At 43.0% G+C, this 17,864-nt stretch overlaps 2 long non-coding RNA genes across 2 annotated transcripts in view; one reads left to right on the forward strand and one right to left on the reverse strand.

The window, feature by feature from the left end:
* The window catches only part of LOC113609161 (uncharacterized), a 133,533-nt gene that overhangs the window by 56,451 nt on the left and 59,218 nt on the right, over positions 1-17,864 (reverse strand). The window lies entirely within an intron of this gene.
* LOC113609162 (uncharacterized) lies at positions 375-14,857 on the forward strand. Its single transcript, XR_003428525.1, has 3 exons — positions 375-799; positions 8,240-8,341; positions 14,747-14,857. It is a non-coding gene; the product is annotated as an uncharacterized LOC113609162 (long non-coding RNA).

Consider the following 17,864-nt stretch of genomic DNA (forward strand, 5'->3'; position numbering starts at 1 on the left):
TAAGGTCGGGGTGCTACTGGCATTTAACATGCAGGTGTCTAGATGATAAACATCCCGCCATGCATGGGACAGTTCCATATGCATGAGTTGCCCTGCCCAAAATACCGATAACATCCATGGGGAAACAATCAAAGAGCTTTCCCAGGAATTTGGAATTAGACTAAGACTCCACCTCAGTATAACTGCTCTCTTGAATTGAGGAGTTGTAACCCCAAGAACTGTTGGCTGTGGACATGATTTACATAGTGGATTGGGCAGTAGAGAGAGCTCATCTACAGTGAGAGGGGACTGACACAGATACGTAGATAGAAACGGGGAGAAGTGACAGAGTGAGGCTCTTGCTGACACTCTGCTTCAAGCCCTTGGCTCTGTTTACACTTCAGGCCCATCTATAACCCTGTTGTTGGTTTCTGTGACACCCTGTTGCTTGCAAACAAGGGTGTTAACTTCAGAGAAACTGCCATCTGCCATCACCTGGATGAGCAATGGAGAAAGCTAGTGTGTCCGGGGCAAGAGGGAGGCATCCATGCACCACTGGATGCTGCCTGAAGGCCTTAAGGTTCCTGGTCAGCTACTGCTGGACCAACCAAATGTGGCCTGAGAGGCGGGTGCTAGGAGATGGGTCTCTCCAGAAACTGCATTGTGACTGGAGAGGGCAGGGCAGTTCCAGAAGAGGAGGAAGTGCTGGACAGCAAATTGTACAAGAGCTCACAGCATCCCCAGTAGGAGGTCAGCCCAGACTGAGACTGGAACTTCTTAAATCTCTTCCATGGAAAGGACCGGCATGAGTTTGGATTAGGTGAGCCTGTTTAATGTAGACCTGACTGCCAGGAGGTTACATCTATGGATTAGGGGTCAGTTAGGAAAATAGCTCCCAGCTGAAAACAGGAAATTCACTTTCTTTAAAAGGAAAACAAAATCCCTCACACTCAAGGGAAAACATCTCTTAAAATGCTAGCCTTGGTTTCTTAATTAGCTTTTTATCTACTCAAGTAGGATACTCAAGTTTGTGTTGAAGATGGTAGGTTTCATTTCTGTTACTATTAGAACTCCACGAGATAGAGGGGGAAGTGGTGGTTTCATGGTGTATTTCTATGGGCCGCTGCTTCATTTCTTGGCTGTAGTTTCTTTAGCTTTTTGAAAAGAGACATCACAGAGGGAAAATATAATTCCAAGAACTTTGGGGTTTGCTAGCCTACAAACCATTTAACAATGATAAAGGTATGATTCGGGAGGGGCAGTTGTCATTTTCACCTGCCATTTCCAGGCAGTGAGTATAGACAGATGAAGGAAATGTGGTACATGGCATGGTGTTCTGGGACGTGGCTTGGGTTGTGAGATCTGAGTTCTTCCCTGCAAGGCTTCCATCCCAATCTTGCTTTTCTTGGATTTCAAAGACAATGCTGGGATTCCCTCGATTGATCATCAACGCTTTTCCCCCGTGATCTTACCCTTGTTACTTCCCACCCAGCATTCCCTTAAGAGTCCTCTCATTCCTACACCTGTCAACATAGGATTAGCTTCAGAACCGGTTGCTTTAAAACATGCATCTTTCAAAAAATGTAGCTCACTTTCAGGAATGGAAACAATTTTAAGAACAAGGCAAAAATCAAGTCGTGTGAAATACTCATCTGATTAAACCCCTACAGCTGTCTAAAGGAAGATGTTTCTTACGTTAACATGTCTTCAGCAGCAGAATTTTACCAATTCAGTCATTCTTGTTATTCAACCCTTCCAAGCCCAGAAAGCTCTAGACTGACAGGTAGAAAATAGCACCTGACACATGGAGGGCAATCAGTAAATGTTAGTTGAATTGAATTGAAGCCAAGCCTGAGTTCTAATCCTATTTGTGCTATCAGTTATCAGGGTGAGCTGGGCCTTGCTTTTTGCATTTGTCATAGGGGAAGATTAAAGGACTATCTTATCTGTAAGGTCTCTTGCAACTCTAAAATCTATGAGAAATAAAATGTTTTGTAGTGCAGTTAGTATTCTGAGCCATTTCTCAAGGCTTTTGTCTAACTTTTTGAGAGTTAGTTACATTATTGACCCCTGTGCCCCTGTCCAGTTTGCTTATTACATGCTCAGTGGCCTTCTCTCTGATCCATGAATAGGCCAGGTTCTCCTGCCCCTGAGAAATTGCTCTTGCTGTTCCTTCTGTCTGGGTTGCTTTCCTCCCACACTCTGCAAGGTTGGTTGCTCCTCAGCACTCGGGCCTCAGCTGAAATGTCATCTTCTAAGAAGTCTTTCCTGACGACTTGAATATCTGGCACTCTCTATTACATCATCCTATTTATTTCTATGCAGTGCTTATTACAACTTATCTTTATCTTATATGTTTACTGTTTGTTTTAACTCCCTCCCCCTAGACTACAAGCTCCACAAGGGCAGGAAACTGTCTATATTCTTTTTCAATATGCCTTCAGAACCAGGCTTCCAGGAACCCATATACATGTAACGCCTTTTCCAAAATAGAAGAGGCTGCCTCTTCCTCTGAGAAGCCCCAGCCCCTTGCTGGGCACCTGGCTTGGTGAGCCAGGCATGGGATGGATTTCAGCCCTTCCTAGTCCCTTCACCAGGTACCATTGTTCAGTGAACAACCTACACAACTGTGTGTACTCTCTCTGCCTAGCACCATGCAAAGTGCCTGCAGATAACAGAAACATGTTAGTTGGATGAATAAATCAACTCTATTGAGGTTGAATTTACTTACAGTAAAATGCACCATTTTAAGTGTTCAGTTCAATGGATTTTGATAAATGCATGTACGCAGGTAACCACTACTGCAGTCAAGATATAGAAATTCCATTACCCTAAAAATTTCCCTTATGTCCTTTTGCAGTTGTCTCCCCTCCCACACACCCCACCCCACCCTACCAACCTCAAGCAATCATTGAATCTTTTCATGGTATTTAGTTACATCTCGCCTCTTTGCAAAATACTTTTTTAAAAAAATATTTATTGACTTATTTATTTGGCTGCACTGGGTCTTAGTTGCAGCCTGTGGGATCTCCCCTGACCACGGATCAAACCCAGGCCCCCTACATTGGGAGGGCAGAGTCTTAACCACTGGACCACCAGGGAAGTCCCTGCAAAAGAATTTGAAACTGACCTTAAAAGGGAATAAATATATCAAGATCAATAAAAGGGAAGGAATAAAGAGGAGAAAGCAAGATTAACAGGCACAAGGGAGATATCCCAACTATAAGGGTCGTAGAGCATCTATGAGTGACCTTGAAGGCTGAGGCTTAGCTGTAGCCTCCTTATAGGCCAAGACAAGGAGGGAAAAGTTGTACTTCAATTATCATCTGAGAGGAGGAAGCATTTCATTCATCTCAGGGGAGGTGAACTTTCCCTAGCACAAGGATCCGAGATATTCTTCACTTGGGTTACCAAATAGAAGTTTTGGGAGCATACTCTGAATGGCATCTTCAATGAGAGTTTCATAGCAAATGCAGTAGGGATAGTCACATGTCTATTTCGTCCAGATAATCTTCCGTAAACATTCCTATAGCAAATATTAGCCCTAAATAAGATGATCTCACTGGGTTTTTTCAGAAAAGTGGGATAGTAAACAATTCAAAATTATCTTCTCTAGTGAGATCTGGAACTCAGGAATCCTTTGCTGTCATGAGCAGAGCATTTGCTTTGAAACCCAGGTGGGCAGGTAGGAGGGTTAATGCCCAGTTGTAAAACTTTAAAGGGCTTGGCCAGGATCCCTGTTTTGATCAAAGGCCTCCCCATCCCTGCCTGGAGCTGTGCTGTGAGCGGGGGATACGTCTGAAAAAAAGCCAGGATTTTCTCAAGGAATAAGTTTTGGAGCTGAGCCAACATGAGCCATGGCTCCGATGAGATGCCAAACGTCTGCGTAGTAGAACGTTCAAACACTAGAAATTGAAAGATATTGTGGGCAAGTGTCGACAGCTTCTCACTGCAGCCATAGAAATTTCTTTGTAATGTCCTTGGGAGACTGAGTTCTAAGCCACCTCATACTTGCCTGTTGATGGGTTAGAGAGGCCCTGAAGTTAATACCCTCTTTCCTACTGGGTTCGAATCAACTGAGAAATAAGACAAAGGGGTCAAGCAAATGGGAGCTAAAGTAATCTGTTCTGGGGAAATGCGCCTGGTGTCTGTGGGCAAGTGAATTTTCCAGGTCTGAACCCCAGAATCAGGCAGCCTTTCACACCCCATCATAGGCAATACCTGGCCAGCACAGGCTTCTGTAAGAAGTGGGACAAGGAGGAACTGAGAACATCTGGTCCCTAATGGGAATTTGCTCCCAATGGGGGGAGGGAGAAAGAGGAAGGGGCTAGGCACCACCACCTCCCATTCATCCTCCAAACTCACCAGCCAGTTGCTCCCTTCCTCTGGGCTACCAGAATAATTTATTCCCAATTTATTTGTCTGTGGGGACAAATTAGACACAAAAGTACCACGGAAGGGCTTGAAGGCATGTGGTGGACTTGTTTGATATTATTTAAATGTTGGGGGCTGCCTTCTCAAGACAGCAGTCTTTGTGCAGCATCTTCGGAGGCTGAAGTTAAACCTTTCTTTTTGAAAATAAGTAGCTACCAGCATTGTTTTCTTTCTACTTTTTGACTATACCTGCAGTTAATTTTGGCAGAGGGTGTGTCTATGTTATCTGAAAGTGGTCTCAGCCATTACGATCTATATTAAAAGAAAGAGGAAGCGGGTGGGTCCCAGTGCACCTTTGTTTTACACCACTTAACACTCACTTGTTCCTTCAAGGTCATGCTTTTCACTCCTTGATTTGGGGGCTGGTATTTCAAACAAGATTTTGCTAGAGCACTAAGAACAGTGATCTTGACATATTCATGTTGTGGGATCTGCAGATGGTTCTGCTCAGTGGAGTGCTGGTAAAGGCATAAAAAAAGACTCCCTGAAATAAAGCAATTCTGATTTATAGTGTTTTCTGTCGTATTCTCCAATTTCTATGGGGTAAATTCTCCCTCCATGGTTGGTTTCAAGATATCAATGTGGCATCACCAAACACAGAGTTGGGAAGAGGCACACCATCTTATGGTATTTCCACCAAACAGATATAATAGACCCAAATAATCTCAAGAGAATAGATATTATATGTTAGTTTTTTTAAAGCCAGTAAAATAATTAGGAAGTGATACATTATGAGCATTTATTACATTTGTTTTCCATATAATTTAATTGTAAGTTTATATAATTTAATTTGTAATAATGGTTGCTTTTAACAAATTAGCTCAAAAAATTCCTGAAATTTAAGGATCACTTCTTGTAAGCTGGTACACGCCAGCTCCAGCACATCACTGGTTCTGATTAGCATAATTAAAAGCCAAAAAAAGATCAGCATCACTACGAGGGGAAAAAGTACCAATCAATGGTCAATACTGCAAAGTCTACGTTGGACAGAGCCCCAACCCTGCCATTTTTTGGGGAAAAGAGCTTCATGTTTCGATGGGCTGTCCAGCAACCTCAACGGGCCTACAGTTTTGAGAGAATAGAGAGGATTTGCCCTTTGAAGAAAATGGGATAATTTCTACTTTCAGTCAATCTAGAGAGAGGAACAATTCCACAAGGCTTAGAGCCCACCTGTCAGAACTTCGACAGTTGTGACAACAAATGTTTTGACATTTGACGTCAGTTTGAGTCTTGAGCAGTTTGCAGTGTTTCAGGGATGCTGTGGCTGGTGGGGCTGATGATCAACTAGGCTGCCCAGCAAGGAAGGTGAGAGGGAGACCAGGGCGGACAGGCTGTGGCAGAGTCAGAACGGACCCCCTCCTATGTTCATCAGGCCAGAGGTTAGAGCATCAGTAATCTCCCCACAAAGAAAAATCTGGAAATGTTTTCATCTCATTTTAAAGGGGACTTTTTAACCTTAAAGATAGTCAGCAAATGGAGATGATCATATCAGAACAAGAAACTAGCATTTCCTTCTTTTTAAAAGAAAACAAGATTATTTTGTCTCTGACATACACACGTGCAGAGTGGAAAGAGAGGTGTGTTTGGAGTCAGCACCCCTCCAAGCAGCTTGGAAGGGGGCAGAGCACAACCTTTAAAAGAATGACATAGCCATGGGACGTGACAAAAACTGGTTAGAACCAACTAGGTCCAAGATGGCAGAAGATCTGACTTCCAGTAGACCTTGAGCCTCCTTATACACTCATTGTAATACATTAGCATGCTAAATGACACACCCACCAGTGCCATGACAGTTCTGAGGCCGACTATAAGAGGTCAAAAAGTGGGTGGTGGCCCAATTCCTGGAAATCCCTGCGCCTTCCCTGAAATAGTTGGAATAATCCTCCCACTCATTAGCCTATGAAATTTCCCAGCCCATAAAAACTAACCAAGCCATATTTCAGGGCCTCTCGCCTTCTGAGATGGCCCACACTCCATCTGTGGAGTGTGTTTCTCTCTAAATAAATCCACTTCTTCCCTATTGCTTTGTCTCTCACTGAATTCTTTCTGCAATAAGACATCAAGAACCTGAGTTTCATTAAGTCCTGAGACCAGGTGTGTGATCTCAATTAAAAGACTGCAGGGGTGGGGAACCTCTCTGGTGGTTCAGTGGTTAAGAATCCGCCTGCCAGTACAGGGGACACGTGTTCGAGCCCTGGTCCGTGAAGATCCCACATGCCACAGAGCAACTAAGCCTGTGCACCACAATTACTGAGCCGGAGCTCTAGGGCCCGCAAGCCACAACTACTGAGCCTGTGTGCCACAACTAGTGAAGCCCGTGAGCCGCAACAAGCCACCCACAGTGAGAAGCCCACGCACCACAACAAAGAGTAGCCCCCACTCGCAGCAACTAGCGAAAGCCCAAGCACAGCAACGAAGAGCCAACACAGCCAAAAATAAATAAATTTATATTTAAAAAAAAGACTGTGTTCAAGTCCCAATCTGAGTTGCACAGTTATAAAATAACCTAACCTCTGTTCCCTCCTCTGCAAAACCGGGCAGAGTGGGCTTAGCGGTGTCCTGTGTCACTGTGAGGTCAGATGAGAGTGTGTGTGTCCAAGTGCCTTGCATGCTCTAAAGCACTACCAACCCTTTAAAACCAACATGCTGCCTTTGTAAAATTAAAAATTCTTTTCTTGTCTTTTTAAACATTTTCTTGCCAGAGTGTACAGGACTTTGGAATGAGAAACTTGCCTTGCAGTCCCTACTCTGTTAGCTCACTGCTCACCCTGCTGAGAACAGTCATTTCTCTGAGAGGCAACTTCCTCATCTCCAAAATCGGGGGAGAACCAGTTGATTCCCGTTAACATTCTAAAATCCCCTTCACTCTTGTCTTTCAGCTCCTCTTACTACAAGCTTTATCTGTGCTTTGACTTAAAAGCTAACTCTCAATTCTTTCCACATCTGTGAGGCCCCGTTGCTTATAAGAGGCCCTCTTCACAGGGGTAACATTTCTATCTTTGTTTTCAGACCTTGACGGAGGACAAAGAGGATGATTCTGTTTTCTCCCTCAAGTTTCTGAGTCAAACCAAGGAAAACAAACACAAAAGATCCCAAATCACAGCGGTTATATATCCCTTAATATGGTAAAGACCCTGAAAAATGACCCGGGGTTCTTCCATCAATTTGGTCTATTTGCTGAGTTCAAGGTCATTTCAGGTTCAGCAGAATGTCATGCTGTTTTCCCAGCCTTTGGACAGCAAGAGAATGCAAAGCATGTTTTGTAATTAGGTTTTACACACACAGGGTTCCAAGATAAATTCAATACATATGTTCTGATTCATTCACACTTTACTCACTAAATATTCAATATCTAAGAAGGCTTCAGGGTGTTAATGAAAAATCTCATCAAAGTATTCTTTCCTTTGAACTCAGCAGTAATATTTTCCTAAGAATAAGAATGAATAATAGCCAGTAGAGTTTGTGGGTGTTTGAAACACTGCCAAAATCCCTCTTTTCTTAACTTCAGGGTTCCTTTAAAATGGATAATGTACGTAATCATAATTTTTTAAAAAATTTCTATACATGGGGTGTGCGTGTGTCAACTATGCAGGTATGTGCCAGGAATTGTGCTAAGCACTCTACATACATTGTCACTAATGTTTATAACAATGTTTGAAGGTAGGTATTACTTCTCTTATTTATAGGCTCAGAAGGTTTTATGGTTTGCCCAAGGCCAGAGCTGACAGTCACTATGCCAAGATTCTACTGAACTCTCTCTGTTTAAATCTTCTTAGTTAATTTTGTTCAATTCAGCAAATATTTATTGAGTGCCTCTATGTGCCAGGTGCTGTCCCAAGCCTGAGAAGAAAAACAAGGAAAGACCTTGAGATGCTCCCAGTGAAGGGCTTCTTATTTTTATCCATCAGCATGTGATTGGAGACGGAAGGTAATTGGCGGGTTTATGGGGTTGTGTCAGTTAGGATGTGTTTGACTGTAAATAACAGGAAACCCAATTCAAACTTCCTTAAACAATAAGGAAGACACACAGTGGCTGAGAATGCTAGTTATCCCCAAAGATTCATTTCCCCCTTCTACCAGAAGAACCCCCAATTTTTAGCCAGACGTATGACATCCCAGAATAAACGCATTTTTCAGCCACACCTGAAGCTAGGTGTAGCCATGTAACTAAGTTCTGGCATGTAAACAGTGTTACGTGTGTCTCCTGGGAAGTGAATTTCTCTTTACTCTTTCTTGCTGACTGGACTCAGGTGTGATGGCAGTAGTTGGAGCAGCCATTTTGGACTACAGGGGAAGACATTATGTGTTAAGATGGCAGAGCTACCAGATGCAAAGTATACTATCCCTGGACTATCTGCCTGGACTATTTTTTTTTAAACCTGAGAAAGAAATAACCCTTTAGCTTATTTAAGCCACTTTTCCTGGGGTTTACAGTTACTTGCAACTGAACCTAATCCTAACTCATATATTCCCATCGCTCGAAGTCTAGAGGTAGGGTGGCTTCAGTGTTAATTTGATTCGGCAGCTCCGTGGTAATATCAACAAATCAGTTTTGTTCTAGGTCTTTGTTTTGCCTTTGGTGTCGATTTCATCCTATGGCTGAGGCAAGATGGCTGCTAACAAAAAGACCGATATGTGCTTCCTTATCAATTTTCAGAGAGAGAGAGAGAGAAAGAGCGACATCCAGAAGTGTTCCCATAAAAACAATGTAGTTCCTTTCCCAGAAACCCTCCGACATCTTTTGCTTTTCACTGCCCTTAATAAGGTCAAATGCAGCCAGGGGAATGCCATGAAATGATTGGCTTAGTTCTGATAAAACCAATCACTGTGACAAAGGACCTGGGCTTATACTAATTGACTTGAAGTGATCAGGGTCCACTGCTGGAGGTAGTGTATTTTTTCCTTTTAAATTCGGTACAATATATTCATTTAGGGTCAGTACAGTCATTCTTGGCATTGATGAATTTAACCTTCACAGTTTATACTGTCCTTGAAGGGATCCAATGGTCCACTGTGTAAGGGGGTTAGCATAACACCTTCCTTGTGTGGCTGCTAAGAGGAATCAATGAAATGTGTAGCCCCCCTATTTCAGGAAATAGGAAGAGGCTGGTGGGCGAGAGGGAGTCATTTTACTGGTGAGTCCAAACAAAGGATCCACGGAGTCCCCAGATAAATCCCTTGGAAATGTGCATGGCTTGTCCGTACTACACCCCAGGGTGGTGTGACTCAGGGAGGGCTACTACCTGTGAATTTCTCTTCTATCCCCAACCCCTCCTCCAAGGTTACTTGAGGTGCCTATAATTCCGGGAATTTCTATTCTTTGGGATGAAAATATCTTTCCAGAAAGTCCTCAGTAACCTAGGGGGAGCGACACATTAAACCGCAACACAGATATGCTGACTGAATAAGGTCCCATTCCTCAACCCCCAGCACCGCCACTACCTCCTCTTACACCACGGACACTGAGCAAAGTGGGCAGCTGGGGTATCATCATAGAAAAGAAAAAGTTTCCAAGTTCTGGCTAATCAAAGGGGGCACGGTGGGATATCAAAATGAGGGTCCCGAGTCCCTGATCAGGAGAGGAGACAGGGATAATAAGAGTGATCAGGAAGTGGAGATAGTGGGAAAACATCAAAGTCAATTTCAATGACTTAATAATTTAGCCCAGGGCTAGCCCCATGCAATCTATTCTGAATGACAAAATAGCTATCATTTGAGCCTGTGGCTGTTGAGAGACCACAGCTCTATTACTTCCCATCTTGGATGCACCATTGGTTGCCAGAATCTTTGAAGCTTTGTTTCTCCCTCAGCTATCTGGCCTGTGGCATGCCCACATGGCTCAGCACACAACCTTGTTAAGATGACAGGACTCCATTATTCTCCCCCAGATGGAAAGGAGGACATTCATTCAGTACGGAAATCGTGTCAGAGAAGGAGCGAAACCAGAAATACTGGCCCAAAATAGGATTAGAGGAAGCTAAGTTAGAGTGGAAAACAAGTCTTTTCTATTATTTTCAACCAACTGTAAGAGCAATTCTACAGTAAATATCTTTTTTTCTGTAGTAAATTTATTTGAGTAACATCTTCCAACAGGGCGTCAGTTCATTAACTTATTTAAGCTTATCGCTTACAGTAATTAGATATGTGACATTTAATCCCAAACTGTCGGGACCTAACTTATTTTTCTGAAGGGCCATTCCTGAAGTTCTTCTGAAGTGTTTTATTTTACCCTTACATTAGTATTTCTCTAAGTGTCATCCCTAGACCATTCATATACAAATCACATGACAGGGGAAGGGTGGTGTTGATGGGGTTGAGGGATAAAAATGCCGATCTCCAAGCTCCACCCAGAATCTACTAAACTAGACTCTGGGAACAGGGCCTAGAAATGAACATTCTAAGCCAGTGAGTCATGTGATTTTAATACACTCCAGGTTTAAGCACATTGATCCCTAGAGCATGCCCATCATGATACCTTACAGTTGATGGTACGCTACGCTTTACAAAGACTTTTGTATAGTATCTCATTTGAGCCTCACCACAAGCCTCAGGGAAGAATGTCAGAGCTGGTATTATCATTTCCATTTTATGAAGGAGAGCCCACAGCTCTGTGTGGTCAAATAACTTGCACGAGGTCACATGCTCATAAGTGGGGTAGCCTGGACTGTAATTCAGGTCTTAAAGCACCAAGTTCAGTGCTTCTGCCATTACCCCGATGGTAACAACATTCCAATTGACTAAATGTGGAATTTCATCTTTAGCCACAGCCTAAAGGGAAATAGTCTGAGCGGCCACAGGAAGGAGCATCATTTATGGAAAGGGAAAATAAAATTATAAAAACTTGGAAGAGATCAACAGCCAGCATACATAAGGTCATTAGTGGTCTAATCATAATGTGGAATCAAACTACAGGTATAAGAAATAATTATTTTTATTACATATTTAGATTTGGCCTGGTTGACTCTATAATTTGAGCAGGAACAATCACGTTTTCACAGTAGTGAACCATGTGATCAGAAATTCAAGTAAGTTACATTCATTTATTTTTAGTGATAATGGTGTTGGAAGGCAGCTATGCTCACCACTATACCACCAGTGCTCGTTTTTTAGTGATAATGGTATTGAATGAAAATCCATGTGACTCAAATCTGAGTCAAGAACATTCGGGGAATTATTCACACCTCTTTTCCTTTTGTCAGCAATCCACGATGTCCCAGTTTCATTCTGAAATTTTAGTGGAATTAAATCTGAGGAACTCAAAAAACTCTATCATGAAGTTTGGTTCAATTACAATTTTTAGCCAAGCCAAGCCTGCTAATGAGACACACGTGGGCGACTAGTTTCACAACCATCGTGTTAGGCAGATGGGTAGGCCCTGCTGAACCCCTACGTACATGGGTGATGGTTAATTTTATGTGTCAACTTGACTGGACCACGGGGTACCCAGATATCTAGTTAAACATTATTTGGGGTGTGTCTGTGACAGTGTTTCCGGAAGTGATTAGTATTTGAATTAGTAGACTGAGTAAAGCGGACTGCTCTCCCTGGATGAGCAGGGAGATGAATGGGATGTGAGCATCATCCATTCTGTTGAGGGCCTGAATAGAACAAAAAGGTGGAGGGAGAGCACATCTGCTCTCTGCTTAACCTTGTCTAAATCGGGACTTTGATCTTTTCCTGCGCTCAGATTGGAACTTACACCATTGCCCCCCACCCAGGTCCTCAGGCCTTGAGGCCTGGATTGGAACTACACCTGCTTTCCTGGGTCCCTGACTTGCAAACGACTGATTGTGGGATTTCTCAGCCACCATAATGGCATGAGCCAATATCTTATAATCTCAAAATCTCTCTCAACAGAGAGAGAGAGAGAGAGAGAGGGAAGGGTTGGTTTTGTTTCACCTTGATGTCTCGGTGGCCACACTGTGGGGTCATTTAGCCTTGACCCCTTGCCAGCCGCTGAATTTCTAACATAATGCTAAGGAGACCTAGGTTTTGTGTTGGGCCTCTGGGGCGGTTAGTTCGGCTTTGCTTCATGGCCTCGGGCTTGGCAACCTTCTTACGGTGTGAGAGCATTAAGTGGCTGGTTCATAAAGTCGGAAGGCCCAGACCCTTTTTCAGCATTGCTTCAGAAAACATCCTCTGGTGAGACACTGCACAAGCTGAATAACTCCTTTGTTAACTTGGAGTCTGCATGAATATTTACATCACATTTGGTAAAAAATGTAGATTACGCTGCTGGGCTTACATCGCTGTAATTAAAACATTTTGTTAATAGTCACTTATGGATTAATTATAGTTGATCCGGAGTTAGAATAAATCCAGGCCATTTTGGGGCAATCGGGGTATACCATGTGATTGTATTTCTCTAAGTACCAGTCAGGCTGTATATTTTTCCATGATCCCTCTTGTCTAATCTTCTGTTTTTTATTTTTTTGACCCCAGAAATGTATCTGTCCTCCACCACCGGAATAAATATACGAGCTTGTTTTCTAATTTTCAAAATAGTTTGCGGTTGTTGTTTATTCTTTGAACCATCTGGGTTTATCAAAATGTAGGATGCATGTAATAGGTATGAATTGTTCCACTGCACTTAAGGTGCAAGAAAAATCACTTTGCTTTGTAGGCCAGGATTAACTCTTTGAGCCCAGTAGTAATTATTTAGGAAGGGGGTCCTCGCCCCCTGCCTCCCCAGGTTGTACCAGGCCCTCAGGGCCCTCTCAGTCTAGGAAGATTGGGAAAGAGGCCTCTGTCATTAATCCATTTGGTCACCAGAGAAGATGCTCCTGGCCCCAGTGTGCATAGATCTCCCGACAGCTGGTAGGCCCTATAGCTGTACTCTCTCCTCACCAGGCCAGACAGCATGGCAGCTGCTCCCAAGCTGAGGGGCTTGGTGACTGGCCTTGATAATATCCCTGCAGCCATCCCCCACTCAAGGCCCTGCCACCCCCTGGGCACTGTGTGTCCCCCTCTCCTAGTGACCTCAAACCAGAGAACCAACCACTCTCAGCCTGGCATCAAGCCTCTCGCCAACTCCAGACACCTCATCCCCCCATCTCCCCCACCCCAGCCTCCTCCTGCCTGGGAACCAGGCTCGCAAACAAAAGCTTGACCCTAAAACACAAAATGCGTCCCTTGGGAGCCAGGAACACAGGAACACAAAGGCTGACTGCCTTCTCTGAGAGGGGTAAGGGGAAAATTCTCTTCAGTCTTTGCTCTTTGCTGATGAGTCCACAGCAGCAAAAAAAAAAAAAAAAAAGCTTCCACAAAACCATAAACCACCCAAAACAGTCAAGACACCAGATACTTTCTCAATAATTCACTCAAAGTATGACATATATGTATATATAATTATTCTCCTGTTTTTCCTACAGTTTTGCTTAAATAATGTTTCTTTTATCTATTGTTATATTGCTTATACTCCCTTCCCTCCCCCAGTATATTTTGTCCCTAAAGCTGTTGAATTTGTTTCTGGAATATCTATTTTATTCAATTAGTGATTTTTCCCCCCTCTCATTGCTTTGATGTCAATACCATACAATTTTCATAAAGATTTAGTTGTTATATGTTTCAAAATCTAATAGGATACTTCAATAAATTAAAAAAATTTTATATTCTTGACTGCTCTTTCTTTTGGACTAATCTCACATTATTTGTCAAGCTGTATAAATTATCTTTAGGGAACTTTAATTCCACTAAATTTGCATACTAATTTAAGATATATTATCTTTACTGTATTCTCTTCTTAACCAGAAGCAAGGAAATTTTGCCATTTTTTGGTCTCCCTTTACTTTTCCTATTATGGTGTTTTACATTTCTTTCAATTAGATAAATATTTTTTATTCCAAGTTGAGTCAATCAAGAATTTATGTTTTTTGTTACTCTTATAGAATGGAATCTCTTTTTCTATGTGTACCACTACCGTAAAGAATAACACCGAATCTGGGGGATTTGTCTTATACACCATAGCTCTTTGTTACCTCTTGTCTCCTGGGTTTTATAAGTATGTAATAATATCGTCTCTCAAAGATACTTTAATTATTCCTTTCCTGTGTAGATGCCTCTGTCTCTTACCCTTCTCAGAACGTTGTTGTCAGCCCTTCAATATCATGCTGAGTGCAATGAGGGGCAGAGGGCATACTGGCTCTGATTCTGCTTTGAAGGGATTCTCCATTTTATATAACATTGGCTCATAGTTTTGGTTTTTTTAACAAACTTTAATACAGAAACGCTTTTTGTTAAAATATTTAGAGTTTTCAAAAGGAATAAATGTTGATTTGATTTATCTGTTGGCATATTGAGATGATGAAGTCATTTTACAAATTTTTCCTATCAGCATGATGATTTAAAACCTATCCCTTGGGACTTCCCTGGTGGCGCAGTGGTTAAGAATCTGCCTGCCAATGCAGGGGACACGGGTTTGAGCCCTGGTCCAGGAAGATCTCACATGCTGCAGAGTAACTAAGCCCGTGTGCCACAACTACTGAGCCTGCACTCTAGAACCTGCGAGCCACAACTACTGAAGCCCACACATGTAGAGCCTGTGCTCCGCAACAAAAGAAGCCACCGCAATGAGAAGCCCGCGTACCACGATGAAGAGTAGCCCCGCTCACCACAACTAGAGAAAGCCCGTACGCACAACGAAGATTCAATGCAGCCAAAAATAAATTAATAATAAGAAAATAAATTAATTACAAAAATAAAATTTTTTTAAAAACCCAAAAAACAAAATAACCTATCCCATGGATATGTGGGCAATGCAGTCATATCTGGATTTGGCTCATAACTCAAAGCTTAAAAAACAAAGAAGCAAACAAACAAGTAAACAAATCAACCCAGTAGCTCAGAAAGGCCTGAGCTTCTTTATGAAAGAAGCACAGTTTACTTGGGAGTGTTCATTCCCAGGAGGTCCACCACTAGCGGTCCTTTGAAAGGTGCTCAACTGATACCCAGACCATTTCTTGACCCCTCCTGCCCACTCCTGCATTTATTTGTCCTGTGGACTGTGGCGAGGCCTCTGCCTGGCCCTGAGGATGTACCTCTCTAACAATCTTCAGCTGAGCTTTGCAACCATGGTGCATTCTTTCTGGTCATTCAATCACAGGGATAAACATTTTAGTTACTGCCTCATACTATGAACCACAGCAATTTTATGTCATAAGATGACTTTCATGTCCTACTATAAGTAGGGTTGGGCTTTTATTGCTAGATGTACACTGACAATTAGCAATAAATAGTAGTTTCTGGTAAGTGGATACTGGGGTGAAATATTACAACCCTGAGTTACACAATCTTGGTTAGAAGAATTGTGTGATGACCTGATATATTTTGGACTGTGCCCAATAAAAAAATTTGGACTGTGCCCAACACTCTGTATTGGGCAATGATGGATATTTTTTCTTTACAAGTATTTTGTTAAAGAATCCTTTTAAAAAAACCCACACATATCAAGTTGGCACAGCTTGAAAAAAAATTTAACCCATAGTAAGTGAGGGTGAGGGTATTTGGCAATATCTATCAAAATTGTAAATGCACATGTCCTTTTTCCCAGTAATTCCACTGTTAGGTAGTTATTGCTCATATGCAATTAAATGTGTGTGCAATGTATAAGGACATAAACAGTGTATTTATAATATATAGTATCAAAAAATCTAGAAACATCTTAAATATGTCTAAAAAATGGATTGAAGTAACCCTATGTAAATAACCTCTCCCTTTTGCTTAAGGAAGATGGATACATAAATCATCATAAAAGAGTGTGGATGTTCAGTAACAGAGACACACCCAAGGTTTTATGGAGCACTGGGGAAGTTGCTGAGGTGAGGGGTCAGGAATGGATTTCCATAGAAGATGACGTTGGACCAGTAGGGAGGGTGTTTCAGGCCTCGGGAACAGCATGAGGAATGGTATGATGGTGGGAACGGTAAGCAGTTCAGTGTTGCTGGAACATAAAGGCATGGAGAGGCTAGGAGTGAGGCTGGCTAGAGAGGTGGGCAGGGGACCAGTGAAGAAAAGTCTTGGGTGTCATGGGAAGGAGCTTGGACCTGATCCTGGCAGTCAGTGGTTCTCACCCCTGGCGCACATCAGTTTCCTAGGGAATTTCAAAAAGAAATATGGATGTCTCCTCCCACCCTGTCAGTTAAATCAGAATCTCTGTGGGATGGAAGCTGGGCACTGACATTTTTTAAAAAGCTGCCCAGGTGATTTTAATGTGCAGATAGCATGGAGTAACTGACAGGAAATCTTGAAGGGTTTTAAGCTAGAGATAGATGTGGTTTTAGAAAAATGGTCTTGGTAGTTGGACTTAGAGTATGAAAAGGCAGGCAGGGAGCCGGCTGGCAACTGTTGCAGTGAGCAGGTGAGGGCTGAAGAAGACCTGATGGTGGGCAAAGGTTGTGGGGATGGAGAGGAGAAGCTTATGAACACCTGTTCAGGAGATAAAATAGTTTGAACTTTAAGATTCAGTGACTGGAGAGGAGGTCGGAGGTAGTCAGGGTTGACTTGAGAGTCCTCACTTGGGAAACTGGAAATGCCTCAGACAGGCAGACAGGAAGAAAGGGTCTGGGGAAACTGGTGAGTTCCACTTTGGACATGTGGAATGGGAGGTGGGACCTGGATGTCCAGGCAGAGATCAGGCCGATGGACAGACCAGTCTAATGCTGGGGGTTCGACTAGGTGGAAAGAATTTGCAGTTTGCTAGCTGATGGAGGCTTGTTTTAGCTTTCTATCATTTATTCAGAGTAGCCTCCCCAAAAGTCACTTTTCTACCTCACAAAAGTGTTTTGGGTGTGAAAAGCAAGGGGTGGGCAGCACCCCAGATCAACTCCTGAGATAGGGTGTGATGTGTATCTCCCAAGTGCCTTGAAGTCAGGTGGCTCTCAGAGAGTTCTAAAATTAGCAGAGCAGCTGTGCTTGGTGGGTGGTAATGCTGGGACTCACTGGGCCGAGAACTGGGCCTTCCTGCTGTGGACTCTTTGTGTGAGTAGGTCAGGGATCAAGCAAGACTCTGTTTCTTTGAAGAATTCCCCCAGGAGCTGCGTGTCATGCCAGTGTGCTCTAAGGGGACAGATGTCTTCTGTTGCCAGGTGAAAGGGAAAGATGGGGAGGGGTATACTAGAAGGAGACCCACTAGAAGGAGAGTGATTTTTCAAGGAAGTTCCCTGTAGAAAGGACACCCTTAAAAGCAGGTGAGGAGGCAGTTTGCATTGGAGGAGTGAGCATTAGGTTTGAAACTGAAAACTCGCTGTGCCGCTCTGTGTTTTGCACAGGAGAGTGCTGTGCAAATGCTTCCTGGTTGTGGTTTTGACTCTCTGGAGTGGTTCAGCCCCGGCCTCCAGATCTCCAGATTAGGGCTCTGCTGCCAGCTCCACCAACCAGAGGATTTGGGCAGGGGGGCCCAGGAGAGGGGTGTGTGTGTGTGTGTGTGTGTGTGTGTGTGTGTGTGTGTGTGTGTG

This window comes from Aethalodelphis obliquidens, unplaced genomic scaffold (assembly GCF_003676395.1).
Source record: "Aethalodelphis obliquidens isolate GAN/ISIS:26980383/991018 unplaced genomic scaffold, ASM367639v1 scaffold55, whole genome shotgun sequence".
Taxonomy (NCBI): domain Eukaryota; kingdom Metazoa; phylum Chordata; class Mammalia; order Artiodactyla; family Delphinidae; genus Aethalodelphis; species Aethalodelphis obliquidens.